Source organism: Pimephales promelas, chromosome 3, assembly GCF_988280905.1.
Source record: "Pimephales promelas chromosome 3, fPimPro1.hap1.1, whole genome shotgun sequence".
Taxonomy (NCBI): Eukaryota; Metazoa; Chordata; class Actinopteri; order Cypriniformes; family Leuciscidae; genus Pimephales; species Pimephales promelas.
The window spans coordinates 45,852,483-45,864,918 of record NC_142771.1 but is presented as its reverse complement, the minus strand read 5'-3'; the positions used below and the strand labels follow the sequence as shown (position 1 = coordinate 45,864,918).

The 12,436-nt window shown below is 47.4% G+C and overlaps 65 non-coding genes across 65 annotated transcripts; all 65 read right to left on the bottom strand.

Moving 5' to 3' along the window:
• Positions 1–14: 14 nt before the first annotated feature.
• LOC148987681 (5S ribosomal RNA) lies at positions 15–133 on the bottom strand. The gene has a single exon (XR_016167705.1). It is a non-coding gene; the product is annotated as a 5S ribosomal RNA (ribosomal RNA).
• Positions 134–196: 63 nt separating this feature from the next.
• On the bottom strand, positions 197–315 carry LOC148987680 (5S ribosomal RNA). Its single transcript, XR_016167704.1, has one exon. It is a non-coding gene; the product is annotated as a 5S ribosomal RNA (ribosomal RNA).
• A 63-nt stretch (positions 316–378) lies between these two features.
• Positions 379–497, bottom strand: LOC148987679 (5S ribosomal RNA). The gene has a single exon (XR_016167703.1). It is a non-coding gene; the product is annotated as a 5S ribosomal RNA (ribosomal RNA).
• A 63-nt stretch (positions 498–560) lies between these two features.
• LOC148987678 (5S ribosomal RNA) lies at positions 561–679 on the bottom strand. Its single transcript, XR_016167701.1, has one exon. It is a non-coding gene; the product is annotated as a 5S ribosomal RNA (ribosomal RNA).
• Positions 680–742: 63 nt separating this feature from the next.
• LOC148987677 (5S ribosomal RNA) lies at positions 743–861 on the bottom strand. Its single transcript, XR_016167700.1, has one exon. It is a non-coding gene; the product is annotated as a 5S ribosomal RNA (ribosomal RNA).
• Positions 862–924: 63 nt separating this feature from the next.
• Positions 925–1,043, bottom strand: LOC148987676 (5S ribosomal RNA). Its single transcript, XR_016167699.1, has one exon. It is a non-coding gene; the product is annotated as a 5S ribosomal RNA (ribosomal RNA).
• A 63-nt stretch (positions 1,044–1,106) lies between these two features.
• LOC148987675 (5S ribosomal RNA) lies at positions 1,107–1,225 on the bottom strand. The gene has a single exon (XR_016160269.1). It is a non-coding gene; the product is annotated as a 5S ribosomal RNA (ribosomal RNA).
• A 63-nt stretch (positions 1,226–1,288) lies between these two features.
• On the bottom strand, positions 1,289–1,407 carry LOC148987674 (5S ribosomal RNA). Its single transcript, XR_016161309.1, has one exon. It is a non-coding gene; the product is annotated as a 5S ribosomal RNA (ribosomal RNA).
• A 173-nt stretch (positions 1,408–1,580) lies between these two features.
• On the bottom strand, positions 1,581–1,699 carry LOC148987673 (5S ribosomal RNA). The gene has a single exon (XR_016167698.1). It is a non-coding gene; the product is annotated as a 5S ribosomal RNA (ribosomal RNA).
• Positions 1,700–1,762: 63 nt separating this feature from the next.
• On the bottom strand, positions 1,763–1,881 carry LOC148987672 (5S ribosomal RNA). Its single transcript, XR_016167697.1, has one exon. It is a non-coding gene; the product is annotated as a 5S ribosomal RNA (ribosomal RNA).
• A 63-nt stretch (positions 1,882–1,944) lies between these two features.
• LOC148987671 (5S ribosomal RNA) lies at positions 1,945–2,063 on the bottom strand. Its single transcript, XR_016167696.1, has one exon. It is a non-coding gene; the product is annotated as a 5S ribosomal RNA (ribosomal RNA).
• A 63-nt stretch (positions 2,064–2,126) lies between these two features.
• On the bottom strand, positions 2,127–2,245 carry LOC148987670 (5S ribosomal RNA). Its single transcript, XR_016167695.1, has one exon. It is a non-coding gene; the product is annotated as a 5S ribosomal RNA (ribosomal RNA).
• Positions 2,246–2,308: 63 nt separating this feature from the next.
• Positions 2,309–2,427, bottom strand: LOC148987669 (5S ribosomal RNA). The gene has a single exon (XR_016167694.1). It is a non-coding gene; the product is annotated as a 5S ribosomal RNA (ribosomal RNA).
• Positions 2,428–2,490: 63 nt separating this feature from the next.
• LOC148987668 (5S ribosomal RNA) lies at positions 2,491–2,609 on the bottom strand. Its single transcript, XR_016167693.1, has one exon. It is a non-coding gene; the product is annotated as a 5S ribosomal RNA (ribosomal RNA).
• A 63-nt stretch (positions 2,610–2,672) lies between these two features.
• On the bottom strand, positions 2,673–2,791 carry LOC148987667 (5S ribosomal RNA). The gene has a single exon (XR_016167692.1). It is a non-coding gene; the product is annotated as a 5S ribosomal RNA (ribosomal RNA).
• Positions 2,792–2,854: 63 nt separating this feature from the next.
• Positions 2,855–2,973, bottom strand: LOC148987666 (5S ribosomal RNA). Its single transcript, XR_016167690.1, has one exon. It is a non-coding gene; the product is annotated as a 5S ribosomal RNA (ribosomal RNA).
• A 63-nt stretch (positions 2,974–3,036) lies between these two features.
• On the bottom strand, positions 3,037–3,155 carry LOC148987665 (5S ribosomal RNA). Its single transcript, XR_016167689.1, has one exon. It is a non-coding gene; the product is annotated as a 5S ribosomal RNA (ribosomal RNA).
• Positions 3,156–3,218: 63 nt separating this feature from the next.
• Positions 3,219–3,337, bottom strand: LOC148987664 (5S ribosomal RNA). Its single transcript, XR_016163380.1, has one exon. It is a non-coding gene; the product is annotated as a 5S ribosomal RNA (ribosomal RNA).
• A 63-nt stretch (positions 3,338–3,400) lies between these two features.
• Positions 3,401–3,519, bottom strand: LOC148987663 (5S ribosomal RNA). Its single transcript, XR_016162867.1, has one exon. It is a non-coding gene; the product is annotated as a 5S ribosomal RNA (ribosomal RNA).
• A 63-nt stretch (positions 3,520–3,582) lies between these two features.
• On the bottom strand, positions 3,583–3,701 carry LOC148987662 (5S ribosomal RNA). The gene has a single exon (XR_016162866.1). It is a non-coding gene; the product is annotated as a 5S ribosomal RNA (ribosomal RNA).
• Positions 3,702–3,764: 63 nt separating this feature from the next.
• On the bottom strand, positions 3,765–3,883 carry LOC148987661 (5S ribosomal RNA). The gene has a single exon (XR_016167688.1). It is a non-coding gene; the product is annotated as a 5S ribosomal RNA (ribosomal RNA).
• A 63-nt stretch (positions 3,884–3,946) lies between these two features.
• LOC148987660 (5S ribosomal RNA) lies at positions 3,947–4,065 on the bottom strand. Its single transcript, XR_016167687.1, has one exon. It is a non-coding gene; the product is annotated as a 5S ribosomal RNA (ribosomal RNA).
• A 172-nt stretch (positions 4,066–4,237) lies between these two features.
• LOC148987659 (5S ribosomal RNA) lies at positions 4,238–4,356 on the bottom strand. Its single transcript, XR_016167686.1, has one exon. It is a non-coding gene; the product is annotated as a 5S ribosomal RNA (ribosomal RNA).
• A 63-nt stretch (positions 4,357–4,419) lies between these two features.
• LOC148987658 (5S ribosomal RNA) lies at positions 4,420–4,538 on the bottom strand. The gene has a single exon (XR_016167685.1). It is a non-coding gene; the product is annotated as a 5S ribosomal RNA (ribosomal RNA).
• Positions 4,539–4,601: 63 nt separating this feature from the next.
• Positions 4,602–4,720, bottom strand: LOC148987657 (5S ribosomal RNA). Its single transcript, XR_016163586.1, has one exon. It is a non-coding gene; the product is annotated as a 5S ribosomal RNA (ribosomal RNA).
• A 63-nt stretch (positions 4,721–4,783) lies between these two features.
• Positions 4,784–4,902, bottom strand: LOC148987656 (5S ribosomal RNA). Its single transcript, XR_016167684.1, has one exon. It is a non-coding gene; the product is annotated as a 5S ribosomal RNA (ribosomal RNA).
• A 63-nt stretch (positions 4,903–4,965) lies between these two features.
• LOC148987655 (5S ribosomal RNA) lies at positions 4,966–5,084 on the bottom strand. The gene has a single exon (XR_016167683.1). It is a non-coding gene; the product is annotated as a 5S ribosomal RNA (ribosomal RNA).
• Positions 5,085–5,147: 63 nt separating this feature from the next.
• On the bottom strand, positions 5,148–5,266 carry LOC148987654 (5S ribosomal RNA). Its single transcript, XR_016167682.1, has one exon. It is a non-coding gene; the product is annotated as a 5S ribosomal RNA (ribosomal RNA).
• Positions 5,267–5,329: 63 nt separating this feature from the next.
• On the bottom strand, positions 5,330–5,448 carry LOC148987653 (5S ribosomal RNA). Its single transcript, XR_016167681.1, has one exon. It is a non-coding gene; the product is annotated as a 5S ribosomal RNA (ribosomal RNA).
• Positions 5,449–5,619: 171 nt separating this feature from the next.
• Positions 5,620–5,738, bottom strand: LOC148987652 (5S ribosomal RNA). Its single transcript, XR_016167679.1, has one exon. It is a non-coding gene; the product is annotated as a 5S ribosomal RNA (ribosomal RNA).
• A 63-nt stretch (positions 5,739–5,801) lies between these two features.
• LOC148987651 (5S ribosomal RNA) lies at positions 5,802–5,920 on the bottom strand. Its single transcript, XR_016167678.1, has one exon. It is a non-coding gene; the product is annotated as a 5S ribosomal RNA (ribosomal RNA).
• A 63-nt stretch (positions 5,921–5,983) lies between these two features.
• On the bottom strand, positions 5,984–6,102 carry LOC148987650 (5S ribosomal RNA). The gene has a single exon (XR_016167677.1). It is a non-coding gene; the product is annotated as a 5S ribosomal RNA (ribosomal RNA).
• A 63-nt stretch (positions 6,103–6,165) lies between these two features.
• Positions 6,166–6,284, bottom strand: LOC148987649 (5S ribosomal RNA). The gene has a single exon (XR_016167676.1). It is a non-coding gene; the product is annotated as a 5S ribosomal RNA (ribosomal RNA).
• Positions 6,285–6,347: 63 nt separating this feature from the next.
• Positions 6,348–6,466, bottom strand: LOC148987648 (5S ribosomal RNA). The gene has a single exon (XR_016167675.1). It is a non-coding gene; the product is annotated as a 5S ribosomal RNA (ribosomal RNA).
• Positions 6,467–6,529: 63 nt separating this feature from the next.
• On the bottom strand, positions 6,530–6,648 carry LOC148987647 (5S ribosomal RNA). Its single transcript, XR_016167674.1, has one exon. It is a non-coding gene; the product is annotated as a 5S ribosomal RNA (ribosomal RNA).
• A 63-nt stretch (positions 6,649–6,711) lies between these two features.
• LOC148987646 (5S ribosomal RNA) lies at positions 6,712–6,830 on the bottom strand. Its single transcript, XR_016167673.1, has one exon. It is a non-coding gene; the product is annotated as a 5S ribosomal RNA (ribosomal RNA).
• A 63-nt stretch (positions 6,831–6,893) lies between these two features.
• LOC148987645 (5S ribosomal RNA) lies at positions 6,894–7,012 on the bottom strand. The gene has a single exon (XR_016167672.1). It is a non-coding gene; the product is annotated as a 5S ribosomal RNA (ribosomal RNA).
• Positions 7,013–7,075: 63 nt separating this feature from the next.
• On the bottom strand, positions 7,076–7,194 carry LOC148987644 (5S ribosomal RNA). Its single transcript, XR_016167671.1, has one exon. It is a non-coding gene; the product is annotated as a 5S ribosomal RNA (ribosomal RNA).
• Positions 7,195–7,257: 63 nt separating this feature from the next.
• Positions 7,258–7,376, bottom strand: LOC148987643 (5S ribosomal RNA). The gene has a single exon (XR_016167670.1). It is a non-coding gene; the product is annotated as a 5S ribosomal RNA (ribosomal RNA).
• A 63-nt stretch (positions 7,377–7,439) lies between these two features.
• On the bottom strand, positions 7,440–7,558 carry LOC148987642 (5S ribosomal RNA). The gene has a single exon (XR_016167668.1). It is a non-coding gene; the product is annotated as a 5S ribosomal RNA (ribosomal RNA).
• Positions 7,559–7,621: 63 nt separating this feature from the next.
• On the bottom strand, positions 7,622–7,740 carry LOC148987641 (5S ribosomal RNA). Its single transcript, XR_016167667.1, has one exon. It is a non-coding gene; the product is annotated as a 5S ribosomal RNA (ribosomal RNA).
• A 63-nt stretch (positions 7,741–7,803) lies between these two features.
• Positions 7,804–7,922, bottom strand: LOC148987640 (5S ribosomal RNA). Its single transcript, XR_016167666.1, has one exon. It is a non-coding gene; the product is annotated as a 5S ribosomal RNA (ribosomal RNA).
• Positions 7,923–7,985: 63 nt separating this feature from the next.
• LOC148987639 (5S ribosomal RNA) lies at positions 7,986–8,104 on the bottom strand. Its single transcript, XR_016167665.1, has one exon. It is a non-coding gene; the product is annotated as a 5S ribosomal RNA (ribosomal RNA).
• A 63-nt stretch (positions 8,105–8,167) lies between these two features.
• LOC148987638 (5S ribosomal RNA) lies at positions 8,168–8,286 on the bottom strand. The gene has a single exon (XR_016167664.1). It is a non-coding gene; the product is annotated as a 5S ribosomal RNA (ribosomal RNA).
• Positions 8,287–8,349: 63 nt separating this feature from the next.
• LOC148987637 (5S ribosomal RNA) lies at positions 8,350–8,468 on the bottom strand. The gene has a single exon (XR_016167663.1). It is a non-coding gene; the product is annotated as a 5S ribosomal RNA (ribosomal RNA).
• Positions 8,469–8,640: 172 nt separating this feature from the next.
• On the bottom strand, positions 8,641–8,759 carry LOC148987636 (5S ribosomal RNA). Its single transcript, XR_016167662.1, has one exon. It is a non-coding gene; the product is annotated as a 5S ribosomal RNA (ribosomal RNA).
• Positions 8,760–8,822: 63 nt separating this feature from the next.
• On the bottom strand, positions 8,823–8,941 carry LOC148987635 (5S ribosomal RNA). The gene has a single exon (XR_016167661.1). It is a non-coding gene; the product is annotated as a 5S ribosomal RNA (ribosomal RNA).
• Positions 8,942–9,004: 63 nt separating this feature from the next.
• On the bottom strand, positions 9,005–9,123 carry LOC148987634 (5S ribosomal RNA). Its single transcript, XR_016167660.1, has one exon. It is a non-coding gene; the product is annotated as a 5S ribosomal RNA (ribosomal RNA).
• A 63-nt stretch (positions 9,124–9,186) lies between these two features.
• On the bottom strand, positions 9,187–9,305 carry LOC148987633 (5S ribosomal RNA). Its single transcript, XR_016167659.1, has one exon. It is a non-coding gene; the product is annotated as a 5S ribosomal RNA (ribosomal RNA).
• A 63-nt stretch (positions 9,306–9,368) lies between these two features.
• LOC148987632 (5S ribosomal RNA) lies at positions 9,369–9,487 on the bottom strand. Its single transcript, XR_016167657.1, has one exon. It is a non-coding gene; the product is annotated as a 5S ribosomal RNA (ribosomal RNA).
• Positions 9,488–9,550: 63 nt separating this feature from the next.
• LOC148987631 (5S ribosomal RNA) lies at positions 9,551–9,669 on the bottom strand. The gene has a single exon (XR_016167656.1). It is a non-coding gene; the product is annotated as a 5S ribosomal RNA (ribosomal RNA).
• A 63-nt stretch (positions 9,670–9,732) lies between these two features.
• LOC148987630 (5S ribosomal RNA) lies at positions 9,733–9,851 on the bottom strand. The gene has a single exon (XR_016167655.1). It is a non-coding gene; the product is annotated as a 5S ribosomal RNA (ribosomal RNA).
• A 63-nt stretch (positions 9,852–9,914) lies between these two features.
• Positions 9,915–10,033, bottom strand: LOC148987629 (5S ribosomal RNA). The gene has a single exon (XR_016167654.1). It is a non-coding gene; the product is annotated as a 5S ribosomal RNA (ribosomal RNA).
• A 63-nt stretch (positions 10,034–10,096) lies between these two features.
• Positions 10,097–10,215, bottom strand: LOC148987628 (5S ribosomal RNA). Its single transcript, XR_016167653.1, has one exon. It is a non-coding gene; the product is annotated as a 5S ribosomal RNA (ribosomal RNA).
• Positions 10,216–10,278: 63 nt separating this feature from the next.
• Positions 10,279–10,397, bottom strand: LOC148987627 (5S ribosomal RNA). The gene has a single exon (XR_016167651.1). It is a non-coding gene; the product is annotated as a 5S ribosomal RNA (ribosomal RNA).
• Positions 10,398–10,568: 171 nt separating this feature from the next.
• Positions 10,569–10,687, bottom strand: LOC148987626 (5S ribosomal RNA). Its single transcript, XR_016167650.1, has one exon. It is a non-coding gene; the product is annotated as a 5S ribosomal RNA (ribosomal RNA).
• Positions 10,688–10,750: 63 nt separating this feature from the next.
• LOC148987625 (5S ribosomal RNA) lies at positions 10,751–10,869 on the bottom strand. The gene has a single exon (XR_016167649.1). It is a non-coding gene; the product is annotated as a 5S ribosomal RNA (ribosomal RNA).
• Positions 10,870–10,932: 63 nt separating this feature from the next.
• On the bottom strand, positions 10,933–11,051 carry LOC148987624 (5S ribosomal RNA). The gene has a single exon (XR_016167648.1). It is a non-coding gene; the product is annotated as a 5S ribosomal RNA (ribosomal RNA).
• Positions 11,052–11,114: 63 nt separating this feature from the next.
• Positions 11,115–11,233, bottom strand: LOC148987623 (5S ribosomal RNA). Its single transcript, XR_016167647.1, has one exon. It is a non-coding gene; the product is annotated as a 5S ribosomal RNA (ribosomal RNA).
• A 63-nt stretch (positions 11,234–11,296) lies between these two features.
• Positions 11,297–11,415, bottom strand: LOC148987622 (5S ribosomal RNA). The gene has a single exon (XR_016167645.1). It is a non-coding gene; the product is annotated as a 5S ribosomal RNA (ribosomal RNA).
• Positions 11,416–11,478: 63 nt separating this feature from the next.
• On the bottom strand, positions 11,479–11,597 carry LOC148987621 (5S ribosomal RNA). Its single transcript, XR_016167644.1, has one exon. It is a non-coding gene; the product is annotated as a 5S ribosomal RNA (ribosomal RNA).
• A 63-nt stretch (positions 11,598–11,660) lies between these two features.
• Positions 11,661–11,779, bottom strand: LOC148987620 (5S ribosomal RNA). The gene has a single exon (XR_016167643.1). It is a non-coding gene; the product is annotated as a 5S ribosomal RNA (ribosomal RNA).
• A 172-nt stretch (positions 11,780–11,951) lies between these two features.
• On the bottom strand, positions 11,952–12,070 carry LOC148987619 (5S ribosomal RNA). The gene has a single exon (XR_016167642.1). It is a non-coding gene; the product is annotated as a 5S ribosomal RNA (ribosomal RNA).
• Positions 12,071–12,133: 63 nt separating this feature from the next.
• Positions 12,134–12,252, bottom strand: LOC148987618 (5S ribosomal RNA). Its single transcript, XR_016167641.1, has one exon. It is a non-coding gene; the product is annotated as a 5S ribosomal RNA (ribosomal RNA).
• Positions 12,253–12,315: 63 nt separating this feature from the next.
• LOC148987617 (5S ribosomal RNA) lies at positions 12,316–12,434 on the bottom strand. Its single transcript, XR_016167640.1, has one exon. It is a non-coding gene; the product is annotated as a 5S ribosomal RNA (ribosomal RNA).
• Between the last annotated feature and the right edge of the window lie 2 nt (positions 12,435–12,436).

Below are 12,436 nucleotides of genomic sequence, written 5' to 3'. Positions count from 1 at the left end.
AGTAAACTACATAAAGCTTACAGCACCTGGTATTCCCAGGCGGTCTCCCATCCAAGTACTAACCAGGCCCGACCCTGCTTAGCTTCCGAGATCAGACGAGTTCGGGCGTTCTCAAGGTGGTATGGCCGTAAGCGAAATCTGCTGCCAAAATTGGGCTATTTGAATGGTTAGAACATTAGGGTAGTAAACTATATAAAGCTTACAGCACCTGGTATTCCCAGGCGGTCTCCCATCCAAGTACTAACCAGGCCCGACCCTGCTTAGCTTCCGAGATCAGACGAGTTCGGGCGTTCTCAAGGTGGTATGGCCGTAAGCGAAATCTGCTGCCAAAATTGGGCTATTTGAATAGTTAAAACATTAGGGTAGTAAACTATATAAAGCTTACAGCACCTGGTATTCCCAGGCGGTCTCCCATCCAAGTACTAACCAGGCCCGACCCTGCTTAGCTTCCGAGATCAGACGAGTTCGGGCGTTCTCAAGGTGGTATGGCCGTAAGCGAAATCTGCTGCCAAAATTGGGCTATTTGAATAGTTAAAACATTAGGGTAGTAAACTATATAAAGCTTACAGCACCTGGTATTCCCAGGCGGTCTCCCATCCAAGTACTAACCAGGCCCGACCCTGCTTAGCTTCCGAGATCAGACGAGTTCGGGCGTTCTCAAGGTGGTATGGCCGTAAGCGAAATCTGCTGCCAAAATTGGGCTATTTGAATGGTTAGAACATTAGGGTAGTAAACTATATAAAGCTTACAGCACCTGGTATTCCCAGGCGGTCTCCCATCCAAGTACTAACCAGGCCCGACCCTGCTTAGCTTCCGAGATCAGACGAGTTCGGGCGTTCTCAAGGTGGTATGGCCGTAAGCGAAATCTGCTGCCAAAATTGGGCTATTTGAATAGTTAAAACATTAGGGTAGTAAACTATATAAAGCTTACAGCACCTGGTATTCCCAGGCGGTCTCCCATCCAAGTACTAACCAGGCCCGACCCTGCTTAGCTTCCGAGATCAGACGAGTTCGGGCGTTCTCAAGGTGGTATGGCCGTAAGCGAAATCTGCTGCCAAAATTGGGCTATTTGAATGGTTAGAACATTAGGGTAGTAAACTATATAAAGCTTACAGCACCTGGTATTCCCAGGCGGTCTCCCATCGAAGTACTAACCAGGCCCGACCCTGCTTAGCTTCCGAGATCAGACGAGTTCGGGCGTTCTCAAGGTGGTATGGCCGTAAGCGAAATCTGCTGCCAAAATTGGGCTATTTGAATGGTTAGAACATTAGGGTAGTAAACTACATAAAGCTTACAGCACCTGGTATTCCCAGGCGGTCTCCCATCCAAGTACTAACCAGGCCCGACCCTGCTTAGCTTCCGAGATCAGACGAGTTCGGGCGTTCTCAAGATGGTATGGCCGTAAGCGAAATCTGCAGCCAAAATTGGGCTATTTGAAGAAGAAAAAAAAAGAGACTCTTTCAGGCTTTCTGAAGAAACTGAGAGACTATTTCAGGAATTTTGAGGGGAAAAAAGACAATTTAGGATTTTTGAAACATTTCATTGACTCTTTTTTTTTTTTTTTTTTTTTTAAACAATAAAGCTTACAGCACCTGGTATTCCCAGGCGGTCTCCCATCCAAGTACTAACCAGGCCCGACCCTGCTTAGCTTCCGAGATCAGACGAGTTCGGGCGTTCTCAAGGTGGTATGGCCGTAAGCGAAATCTGCTGCCAAAATTGGGCTATTTGAATAGTTAAAACATTAGGGTAGTAAACTATATAAAGCTTACAGCACCTGGTATTCCCAGGCGGTCTCCCATCCAAGTACTAACCAGGCCCGACCCTGCTTAGCTTCCGAGATCAGACGAGTTCGGGCGTTCTCAAGGTGGTATGGCCGTAAGCGAAATCTGCTGCCAAAATTGGGCTATTTGAATGGTTAGAACATTAGGGTAGTAAACTATATAAAGCTTACAGCACCTGGTATTCCCAGGCGGTCTCCCATCCAAGTACTAACCAGGCCCGACCCTGCTTAGCTTCCGAGATCAGACGAGTTCGGGCGTTCTCAAGGTGGTATGGCCGTAAGCGAAATCTGCTGCCAAAATTGGGCTATTTGAATAGTTAAAACATTAGGGTAGTAAACTATATAAAGCTTACAGCACCTGGTATTCCCAGGCGGTCTCCCATCCAAGTACTAACCAGGCCCGACCCTGCTTAGCTTCCGAGATCAGACGAGTTCGGGCGTTCTCAAGGTGGTATGGCCGTAAGCGAAATCTGCTGCCAAAATTGGGCTATTTGAATGGTTAGAACATTAGGGTAGTAAACTATATAAAGCTTACAGCACCTGGTATTCCCAGGCGGTCTCCCATCCAAGTACTAACCAGGCCCGACCCTGCTTAGCTTCCGAGATCAGACGAGTTCGGGCGTTCTCAAGGTGGTATGGCCGTAAGCGAAATCTGCTGCCAAAATTGGGCTATTTGAATGGTTAGAACATTAGGGTAGTAAACTATATAAAGCTTACAGCACCTGGTATTCCCAGGCGGTCTCCCATCCAAGTACTAACCAGGCCCGACCCTGCTTAGCTTCCGAGATCAGACGAGTTCGGGCGTTCTCAAGGTGGTATGGCCGTAAGCGAAATCTGCTGCCAAAATTGGGCTATTTGAATAGTTAAAACATTAGGGTAGTAAACTATATAAAGCTTACAGCACCTGGTATTCCCAGGCGGTCTCCCATCCAAGTACTAACCAGGCCCGACCCTGCTTAGCTTCCGAGATCAGACGAGTTCGGGCGTTCTCAAGGTGGTATGGCCGTAAGCGAAATCTGCTGCCAAAATTGGGCTATTTGAATGGTTAGAACATTAGGGTAGTAAACTACATAAAGCTTACAGCACCTGGTATTCCCAGGCGGTCTCCCATCCAAGTACTAACCAGGCCCGACCCTGCTTAGCTTCCGAGATCAGACGAGTTCGGGCGTTCTCAAGGTGGTATGGCCGTAAGCGAAATCTGCTGCCAAAATTGGGCTATTTGAATGGTTAGAACATTAGGGTAGTAAACTATATAAAGCTTACAGCACCTGGTATTCCCAGGCGGTCTCCCATCCAAGTACTAACCAGGCCCGACCCTGCTTAGCTTCCGAGATCAGACGAGTTCGGGCGTTCTCAAGGTGGTATGGCCGTAAGCGAAATCTGCTGCCAAAATTGGGCTATTTGAATGGTTAGAACATTAGGGTAGTAAACTATATAAAGCTTAAAGCACCTGGTATTCCCAGGCGGTCTCCCATCCAAGTACTAACCAGGCCCGACCCTGCTTAGCTTCCGAGATCAGACGAGTTCGGGCGTTCTCAAGGTGGTATGGCCGTAAGCGAAATCTGCTGCCAAAATTGGGCTATTTGAATGGTTAGAACATTAGGGTAGTAAACTACATAAAGCTTACAGCACCTGGTATTCCCAGGCGGTCTCCCATCCAAGTACTAACCAGGCCCGACCCTGCTTAGCTTCCGAGATCAGACGAGTTCGGGCGTTCTCAAGGTGGTATGGTCGTAAGCGAAATCTCCTGCCAAAATTGGGCTATTTGAATGGTTAGAACATTAGGGTAGTAAACTACATAAAGCTTACAGCACCTGGTATTCCCAGGCGGTCTCCCATCCAAGTACTAACCAGGCCCGACCCTGCTTAGCTTCCGAGATCAGACGAGTTCGGGCGTTCTCAAGGTGGTATGGTCGTAAGCGAAATCTCCTGCCAAAATTGGGCTATTTGAATGGTTAGAACATTAGGGTAGTAAACTACATAAAGCTTACAGCACCTGGTATTCCCAGGCGGTCTCCCATCCAAGTACTAACCAGGCCCGACCCTGCTTAGCTTCCGAGATCAGACGAGTTCGGGCGTTCTCAAGGTGGTATGGCCGTAAGCGAAATCTGCTGCCAAAATTGGGCTATTTGAATGGTTAGAACATTAGGGTAGTAAACTACATAAAGCTTACAGCACCTGGTATTCCCAGGCGGTCTCCCATCCAAGTACTAACCAGGCCCGACCCTGCTTAGCTTCCGAGATCAGACGAGTTCGGGCGTTCTCAAGGTGGTATGGCCGTAAGCGAAATCTGCAGCCAAAATTGGGCTATTTGAAGAAGAAAAAAAAGAGACTCTTTCAGGCTTTCTGAAGAAACTGAGAAACTATTTCAGGAATTTTGAGGGGAAAAAAGACAATTTAGGATTTTTGAAACATTTCATTGACTCTTTTTTTTTTTTTTTTTTTTTTAAACAATAAAGCTTACAGCACCTGGTATTCCCAGGCGGTCTCCCATCCAAGTACTAACCAGGCCCGACCCTGCTTAGCTTCCGAGATCAGACGAGTTCGGGCGTTCTCAAGGTGGTATGGCCGTAAGCGAAATCTGCTGCCAAAATTGGGCTATTTGAATAGTTAAAACATTAGGGTAGTAAACTATATAAAGCTTACAGCACCTGGTATTCCCAGGCGGTCTCCCATCCAAGTACTAACCAGGCCCGACCCTGCTTAGCTTCCGAGATCAGACGAGTTCGGGCGTTCTCAAGGTGGTATGGCCGTAAGCGAAATCTGCTGCCAAAATTGGGCTATTTGAATAGTTAAAACATTAGGGTAGTAAACTATATAAAGCTTACAGCACCTGGTATTCCCAGGCGGTCTCCCATCCAAGTACTAACCAGGCCCGACCCTGCTTAGCTTCCGAGATCAGACGAGTTCGGGCGTTCTCAAGGTGGTATGGCCCTAAGCGAAATCTGCTGCCAAAATTGGGCTATTTGAATGGTTAGAACATTAGGGTAGTAAACTATATAAAGCTTACAGCACCTGGTATTCCCAGGCGGTCTCCCATCCAAGTACTAACCAGGCCCGACCCTGCTTAGCTTCCGAGATCAGACGAGTTCGGGCGTTCTCAAGGTGGTATGGCCGTAAGCGAAATCTGCTGCCAAAATTGGGCTATTTGAATAGTTAAAACATTAGGGTAGTAAACTATATAAAGCTTACAGCACCTGGTATTCCCAGGCGGTCTCCCATCCAAGTACTAACCAGGCCCGACCCTGCTTAGCTTCCGAGATCAGACGAGTTCGGGCGTTCTCAAGGTGGTATGGCCGTAAGCGAAATCTGCTGCCAAAATTGGGCTATTTGAATGGTTAGAACATTAGGGTAGTAAACTATATAAAGCTTACAGCACCTGGTATTCCCAGGCGGTCTCCCATCCAAGTACTAACCAGGCCCGACCCTGCTTAGCTTCCGAGATCAGACGAGTTCGGGCGTTCTCAAGGTGGTATGGCCGTAAGCGAAATCTGCTGCCAAAATTGGGCTATTTGAATGGTTAGAACATTAGGGTAGTAAACTACATAAAGCTTACAGCACCTGGTATTCCCAGGCGGTCTCCCATCCAAGTACTAACCAGGCCCGACCCTGCTTAGCTTCCGAGATCAGACGAGTTCGGGCGTTCTCAAGGTGGTATGGCCGTAAGCGAAATCTGCAGCCAAAATTGGGCTATTTGAAGAAGAAAAAAAAGAGACTCTTTCAGGCTTTCTGAAGAAACTGAGAGACTATTTCAGGAATTTTGAGGGGAAAAAAGACAATTTAGGATTTTTGAAACATTTCATTGACTCTTTTTTTTTTTTTTTTTTTTTAAACAATAAAGCTTACAGCACCTGGTATTCCCAGGCGGTCTCCCATCCAAGTACTAACCAGGCCCGACCCTGCTTAGCTTCCGAGATCAGACGAGTTCGGGCGTTCTCAAGGTGGTATGGCCGTAAGCGAAATCTGCTGCCAAAATTGGGCTATTTGAATAGTTAAAACATTAGGGTAGTAAACTATATAAAGCTTACAGCACCTGGTATTCCCAGGCGGTCTCCCATCCAAGTACTAACCAGGCCCGACCCTGCTTAGCTTCCGAGATCAGACGAGTTCGGGCGTTCTCAAGGTGGTATGGCCGTAAGCGAAATCTGCTGCCAAAATTGGGCTATTTGAATAGTTAAAACCTTAGGGTAGTAAACTATATAAAGCTTACAGCACCTGGTATTCCCAGGCGGTCTCCCATCCAAGTACTAACCAGGCCCGACCCTGCTTAGCTTCCGAGATCAGACGAGTTCGGGCGTTCTCAAGGTGGTATGGCCGTAAGCGAAATCTGCTGCCAAAATTGGGCTATTTGAATGGTTAGAACATTAGGGTAGTAAACTATATAAAGCTTACAGCACCTGGTATTCCCAGGCGGTCTCCCATCCAAGTACTAACCAGGCCCGACCCTGCTTAGCTTCCGAGATCAGACGAGTTCGGGCGTTCTCAAGGTGGTATGGCCGTAAGCGAAATCTGCTGCCAAAATTGGGCTATTTGAATAGTTAAAACATTAGGGTAGTAAACTATATAAAGCTTACAGCACCTGGTATTCCCAGGCGGTCTCCCATCCAAGTACTAACCAGGCCCGACCCTGCTTAGCTTCCGAGATCAGACGAGTTCGGGCGTTCTCAAGGTGGTATGGCCGTAAGCGAAATCTGCTGCCAAAATTGGGCTATTTGAATGGTTAGAACATTAGGGTAGTAAACTATATAAAGCTTACAGCACCTGGTATTCCCAGGCGGTCTCCCATCCAAGTACTAACCAGGCCCGACCCTGCTTAGCTTCCGAGATCAGACGAGTTCGGGCGTTCTCAAGGTGGTATGGCCGTAAGCGAAATCTGCTGCCAAAATTGGGCTATTTGAATAGTTAAAACATTAGGGTAGTAAACTATATAAAGCTTACAGCACCTGGTATTCCCAGGCGGTCTCCCATCCAAGTACTAACCAGGCCCGACCCTGCTTAGCTTCCGAGATCAGACGAGTTCGGGCGTTCTCAAGGTGGTATGGCCGTAAGCGAAATCTGCTGCCAAAATTGGGCTATTTGAATGGTTAGAACATTAGGGTAGTAAACTATATAAAGCTTACAGCACCTGGTATTCCCAGGCGGTCTCCCATCCAAGTACTAACCAGGCCCGACCCTGCTTAGCTTCCGAGATCAGACGAGTTCGGGCGTTCTCAAGGTGGTATGGCCGTAAGCGAAATCTGCTGCCAAAATTGGGCTATTTGAATAGTTAAAACATTAGGGTAGTAAACTATATAAAGCTTACAGCACCTGGTATTCCCAGGCGGTCTCCCATCCAAGTACTAACCAGGCCCGACCCTGCTTAGCTTCCGAGATCAGACGAGTTCGGGCGTTCTCAAGGTGGTATGGCCGTAAGCGAAATCTGCTGCCAAAATTGGGCTATTTGAATGGTTAGAACATTAGGGTAGTAAACTATATAAAGCTTACAGCACCTGGTATTCCCAGGCGGTCTCCCATCCAAGTACTAACCAGGCCCGACCCTGCTTAGCTTCCGAGATCAGACGAGTTCGGGCGTTCTCAAGGTGGTATGGCCGTAAGCGAAATCAGCTGCCAAAATTGGGCTATTTGAATGGTTAGAACATTAGGGTAGTAAACTATATAAAGCTTACAGCACCTGGTATTCCCAGGCGGTCTCCCATCCAAGTACTAACCAGGCCCGACCCTGCTTAGCTTCCGAGATCAGACGAGTTCGGGCGTTCTCAAGGTGGTATGGCCGTAAGCGAAATCTGCTGCCAAAATTGGGCTATTTGAATGGTTAGAACATTAGGGTAGTAAACTATATAAAGCTTACAGCACCTGGTATTCCCAGGCGGTCTCCCATCCAAGTACTAACCAGGCCCGACCCTGCTTAGCTTCCGAGATCAGACGAGTTCGGGCGTTCTCAAGGTGGTATGGCCGTAAGCGAAATCTGCTGCCAAAATTGGGCTATTTGAATGGTTAGAACATTAGGGTAGTAAACTATATAAAGCTTACAGCACCTGGTATTCCCAGGCGGTCTCCCATCCAAGTACTAACCAGGCCCGACCCTGCTTAGCTTCCGAGATCAGACGAGTTCGGGCGTTCTCAAGGTGGTATGGCCGTAAGCGAAATCTTCTGCCAAAATTGGGCTATTTGAATAGTTAAAACATTAGGGTAGTAAACTATATAAAGCTTACAGCACCTGGTATTCCCAGGCGGTCTCCCATCCAAGTACTAACCAGGCCCGACCCTGCTTAGCTTCCGAGATCAGACGAGTTCGGGCGTTCTCAAGGTGGTATGGCCGTAAGCGAAATCTGCTGCCAAAATTGGGCTATTTGAATGGTTAGAACATTAGGGTAGTAAACTATATAAAGCTTACAGCACCTGGTATTCCCAGGCGGTCTCCCATCCAAGTACTAACCAGGCCCGACCCTGCTTAGCTTCCGAGATCAGACGAGTTCGGGCGTTCTCAAGGTGGTATGGCCGTAAGCGAAATCTGCTGCCAAAATTGGGCTATTTGAATGGTTAGAACATTAGGGTAGTAAACTACATAAAGCTTACAGCACCTGGTATTCCCAGGCGGTCTCCCATCCAAGTACTAACCAGGCCCGACCCTGCTTAGCTTCCGAGATCAGACGAGTTCGGGCGTTCTCAAGGTGGTATGGCCGTAAGCGAAATCTGCAGCCAAAATTGGGCTATTTGAAGAAGAAAAAAAAGAGACTCTTTCAGGCTTTCTGAAGAAACTGAGAGACTATTTCAGGAATTTTGAGGGGAAAAAAGACAATTTAGGATTTTTGAAACATTTCATTGACTCTTTTTTTTTTTTTTTTTTTTTTAAACAATAAAGCTTACAGCACCTGGTATTCCCAGGCGGTCTCCCATCCAAGTACTAACCAGGCCCGACCCTGCTTAGCTTCCGAGATCAGACGAGTTCGGGCGTTCTCAAGGTGGTATGGCCGTAAGCGAAATCTGCTGCCAAAATTGGGCTATTTGAATAGTTAAAACATTAGGGTAGTAAACTATATAAAGCTTACAGCACCTGGTATTCCCAGGCGGTCTCCCATCCAAGTACTAACCAGGCCCGACCCTGCTTAGCTTCCGAGATCAGACGAGTTCGGGCGTTCTCAAGGTGGTATGGCCGTAAGCGAAATCTGCTGCCAAAATTGGGCTATTTGAATAGTTAAAACCTTAGGGTAGTAAACTATATAAAGCTTACAGCACCTGGTATTCCCAGGCGGTCTCCCATCCAAGTACTAACCAGGCCCGACCCTGCTTAGCTTCCGAGATCAGACGAGTTCGGGCGTTCTCAAGGTGGTATGGCCGTAAGCGAAATCTGCTGCCAAAATTGGGCTATTTGAATGGTTAGAACATTAGGGTAGTAAACTATATAAAGCTTACAGCACCTGGTATTCCCAGGCGGTCTCCCATCCAAGTACTAACCAGGCCCGACCCTGCTTAGCTTCCGAGATCAGACGAGTTCGGGCGTTCTCAAGGTGGTATGGCCGTAAGCGAAATCTGCTGCCAAAATTGGGCTATTTGAATAGTTAAAACATTAGGGTAGTAAACTATATAAAGCTTACAGCACCTGGTATTCCCAGGCGGTCTCCCATCCAAGTACTAACCAGGCCCGACCCTGCTTAGCTTCCGAGATCAGACGAGTTCGGGCGTTCTCAAGGTGGTATGGCCGTAAGCGAAATCTGCTGCCAAAATTGGGCTATTTGAATAGTTAAAACATTAGGGTAGTAAACTATATAAAGCTTACAGCACCTGGTATTCCCAGGCGGTCTCCCATCCAAGTACTAACCAGGCCCGACCCTGCTTAGCTTCCGAGATCAGACGAGTTCGGGCGTTCTCAAGGTGGTATGGCCGTAAGCGAAATCTGCTGCCAAAATTGGGCTATTTGAATGGTTAGAACATTAGGGTAGTAAACTATATAAAGCTTACAGCACCTGGTATTCCCAGGCGGTCTCCCATCCAAGTACTAACCAGGCCCGACCCTGCTTAGCTTCCGAGATCAGACGAGTTCGGGCGTTCTCAAGGTGGTATGGCCGTAAGCGAAATCTGCTGCCAAAATTGGGCTATTTGAATAGTTAAAACATTAGGGTAGTAAACTATATAAAGCTTACAGCACCTGGTATTCCCAGGCGGTCTCCCATCCAAGTACTAACCAGGCCCGACCCTGCTTAGCTTCCGAGATCAGACGAGTTCGGGCGTTCTCAAGGTGGTATGGCCGTAAGCGAAATCTGCTGCCAAAATTGGGCTATTTGAATGGTTAGAACATTAGGGTAGTAAACTATATAAAGCTTACAGCACCTGGTATTCCCAGGCGGTCTCCCATCCAAGTACTAACCAGGCCCGACCCTGCTTAGCTTCCGAGATCAGACGAGTTCGGGCGTTCTCAAGGTGGTATGGCCGTAAGCGAAATCTGCTGCCAAAATTGGGCTATTTGAATGGTTAGAACATTAGGGTAGTAAACTACATAAAGCTTACAGCACCTGGTATTCCCAGGCGGTCTCCCATCCAAGTACTAACCAGGCCCGACCCTGCTTAGCTTCCGAGATCAGACGAGTTCGGGCGTTCTCAAGGTGGTATGGCCGTAAGCGAAATCTGCAGCCAAAATTGGGCTATTTGAAGAAGAAAAAAAAGAGACTCTTTCAGGCTTTCTGAAGAAACTGAGAGACTATTTCAGGAATTTTGAGGGGAAAAAAGACAATTTAGGATTTTTGAAACATTTCATTGACTCTTTTTTTTTTTTTTTTTTTTTAAACAATAAAGCTTACAGCACCTGGTATTCCCAGGCGGTCTCCCATCCAAGTACTAACCAGGCCCGACCCTGCTTAGCTTCCGAGATCAGACGAGTTCGGGCGTTCTCAAGGTGGTATGGCCGTAAGCGAAATCTGCTGCCAAAATTGGGCTATTTGAATAGTTAAAACATTAGGGTAGTAAACTATATAAAGCTTACAGCACCTGGTATTCCCAGGCGGTCTCCCATCCAAGTACTAACCAGGCCCGACCCTGCTTAGCTTCCGAGATCAGACGAGTTCGGGCGTTCTCAAGGTGGTATGGCCGTAAGCGAAATCTGCTGCCAAAATTGGGCTATTTGAATAGTTAAAACCTTAGGGTAGTAAACTATATAAAGCTTACAGCACCTGGTATTCCCAGGCGGTCTCCCATCCAAGTACTAACCAGGCCCGACCCTGCTTAGCTTCCGAGATCAGACGAGTTCGGGCGTTCTCAAGGTGGTATGGCCGTAAGCGAAATCTGCTGCCAAAATTGGGCTATTTGAATGGTTAGAACATTAGGGTAGTAAACTATATAAAGCTTACAGCACCTGGTATTCCCAGGCGGTCTCCCATCCAAGTACTAACCAGGCCCGACCCTGCTTAGCTTCCGAGATCAGACGAGTTCGGGCGTTCTCAAGGTGGTATGGCCGTAAGCGAAATCTGCTGCCAAAATTGGGCTATTTGAATAGTTAAAACATTAGGGTAGTAAACTATATAAAGCTTACAGCACCTGGTATTCCCAGGCGGTCTCCCATCCAAGTACTAACCAGGCCCGACCCTGCTTAGCTTCCGAGATCAGACGAGTTCGGGCGTTCTCAAGGTGGTATGGCCGTAAGCGAAATCTGCTGCCAAAATTGGGCTATTTGAATGGTTAGAACATTAGGGTAGTAAACTATATAAAGCTTACAGCACCTGGTATTCCCAGGCGGTCTCCCATCCAAGTACTAACCAGGCCCGACCCTGCTTAGCTTCCGAGATCAGACGAGTTCGGGCGTTCTCAAGGTGGTATGGCCGTAAGCGAAATCTGCTGCCAAAATTGGGCTATTTGAATGGTTAGAACATTAGGGTAGTAAACTACATAAAGCTTACAGCACCTGGTATTCCCAGGCGGTCTCCCATCCAAGTACTAACCAGGCCCGACCCTGCTTAGCTTCCGAGATCAGACGAGTTCGGGCGTTCTCAAGGTGGTATGGCCGTAAGCGAAATCTGCAGCCAAAATTGGGCTATTTGAAGAAGAAAAAAAAGAGACTCTTTCAGGCTTTCTGAAGAAACTGAGAGACTATTTCAGGAATTTTGAGGGGAAAAAAGACAATTTAGGATTTTTGAAACATTTCATTGACTCTTTTTTTTTTTTTTTTTTTTTTAAACAATAAAGCTTACAGCACCTGGTATTCCCAGGCGGTCTCCCATCCAAGTACTAACCAGGCCCGACCCTGCTTAGCTTCCGAGATCAGACGAGTTCGGGCGTTCTCAAGGTGGTATGGCCGTAAGCGAAATCTGCTGCCAAAATTGGGCTATTTGAATAGTTAAAACATTAGGGTAGTAAACTATATAAAGCTTACAGCACCTGGTATTCCCAGGCGGTCTCCCATCCAAGTACTAACCAGGCCCGACCCTGCTTAGCTTCCGAGATCAGACGAGTTCGGGCGTTCTCAAGGTGGTATGGCCGTAAGCGAAATCTGCTGCCAAAATTGGGCTATTTGAATGGTTAGAACATTAGGGTAGTAAACTATATAAAGCTTACAGCACCTGGTATTCCCAGGCGGTCTCCCATCCAAGTACTAACCAGGCCCGACCCTGCTTAGCTTCCGAGATCAGACGAGTTCGGGCGTTCTCAAGGTGGTATGGCCGTAAGCGA